Here is a 2,174-nt window from a genome sequence, read left to right as displayed (position 1 = left end):
AGACCCTTCATCAGATGATGAAGGGTCTAGGCCCGAAACGTCAGCCTCTCTGCTCCTATGATGCTGCTTGGCCTGCTGTGTTCATCCAGCCCTGCACCTTGTTGTCTCATCTATTTGATACAATCAGTTGGATCAATGCTAGTTCACACCATCTGCAATCTTGTTCAGCAAACACCTCACACAAAACAAAAAGCAGACCAGTCCCTGACTTTCAAAGAAATAAAACTGTGTTCCAAACACCAGCACCCTCTAATGGCAGTCGAGTATCATTTCAAGAAGGGAGAGTAAAGGCATCAATTCTATGTGGCACTGAACTGAAATCTGCCCCAAATAAATGCTCTTTTAACTTTGAAAATCTCTCCATTAAAATTAACAACACTCCATGCTGGACAAAACAATCCAATCAATTCACAATCCATTCACTGCCTTAAACAAAAACAAACTGCTGGAGAAATTCAGCAAGTCTGACAGCATTAGTGGAGAGAAACAAAGTTAACATTTTGAGTCCAATTACTCTACTTCAGAACTGTTCCAAACAAGAGTCATACTCTACTTGAAACATTAACTCGGTGTCTAGGTCTACAGATGCTGACAAACCTGCTGAATTTCTCCAACATTTTGTTTTTATTTCAGATTCCCATCATACATTGCCACCTTAAACATTCATGTCCTCCACCAGATCTGCAGCATGGCTGCAGTCTGTACCATCTATAGGAAGCACTAAAGCAGCTTAACCAAAGTTCCTTTGCCAGGAATTTCCAAACTGGTGACCTCCACTGTCTAGGCGGACAAAGTAGCTAGTATCTAGGAACACCATCACCTTCAAGTTACAAACCATTCTGACATGGACGCATACATCCTTCATTGCCAGTATCAAAATCCAGGAAATCCCATTCAAACAGCAATAACTGACCAAACAAAAAAAAAAATGGTCTCCATTTTTCCCCAGATTGAAAATTGTTCATGTTAAGAGTCAGTGGATGTGATATCCAATGCAATCAGTAATTCTAAAACTGGTATTTGCATCTTCAGGTGTTGCAAAAAGAAAACAGAGCATAGTCATTTATTAAGGGCTTTCAAATATCAAATTTGGATTACAAACATTTGATGTTTACTTTTTCACATATACTGAATTATGCATCTTCTTGCACCTCCTCTCTCTGTTTAAATTCATTCATGTGATGAGGACACCATCGACTAGGCCAACATTTTTTGTCCATCCTTAATTGCTATTACAGAGCAGTTAAGAGGCAACCACATTGTTGTAGATCTGGAGTCACATGTAGGTCAGATTGGGTAAGGACAATGTCCTTCCATAAAGGATGTCAGTGAATAAGGGGAGGTGATGGCATAGCGGTAATCTCTATTAATCCAGAGAACAAGACAACGTTCTGGGGACCTGGGTTCGAATTCTGCCACGGCAGATGGTGGAATTTAAATTCAATCAATCTCTGGAATTAAGAATCTAATGATGACCATGAATCCATTGCCGATTGTCAGAAAAACCAATCTGCTTCACTAATGTCCTTTAGGGAAGGAAACTACCATCCTTACCTGGTCTGGCCTACATGTGACTCCAGACTCACAGCAATGTGACTGACTCTTATTTCCCTCTGGGCAATTAGGGATGGGCAATAAATGCTGCCTGGTCAGTGATGCTCTCATCCCATGAATGAATAAAGGAAAAAAAAATAAAACGGACATTTACAACAATTAGACAGTGGTTACAAGGTCACCAGGAGGTTAGCTTTTATTCCAGATTTTTATTAAATTCAAATTTCACCACCTGCAATAGTGGGATTGAAACCTATGTCCCAGAACACTAGCCTGGAATTCTTGATTCCCAGTTACCCATTTTCTCAGTTTCTAGATTCCCAAATTCCTATTCTCACTATGCCACTGCCTTCCACTATCGCACAAAGCCTGAGGGAGAAAAACATGACAAGCTATGTCACTAAAGGGTGAAAACTATTAATTGAAAACTCTCTCTGATGTGGAGTAAACTAGGTGCACTTACGAGCTTCACTCCAAGTGACTGCTTTCGGAGACTGCAACAAAGAGCAATCTGAGAAAAGCAATCATTGTGCTAACAGAGGCAATATAATCTGCTTGAGAGAGAGAGGGGAGAGAAAGAGAGGGGAGAGAAAGAGAGGGGAGAGAAAGAGAGGGGAGAG

The 2,174-nt window shown here is 40.7% G+C and overlaps 1 protein-coding gene across 3 annotated transcripts in view; it reads right to left on the bottom strand.

Annotated features, from left to right (window-relative positions):
- chek1 (checkpoint kinase 1) overlaps nucleotides 1-2,174 on the bottom strand; it is a 47,541-nt gene that overhangs the window by 22,399 nt on the left and 22,968 nt on the right. The gene's annotated exons all lie outside the window — the stretch shown is intronic.

Source organism: Rhincodon typus, chromosome 32 (genome assembly GCF_021869965.1).
Source record: "Rhincodon typus isolate 14 chromosome 32, sRhiTyp1.1, whole genome shotgun sequence".
NCBI lineage: Eukaryota > Metazoa > Chordata > Chondrichthyes > Orectolobiformes > Rhincodontidae > Rhincodon > Rhincodon typus.
This window is presented reverse-complemented; position numbering and strand designations above follow the sequence as displayed.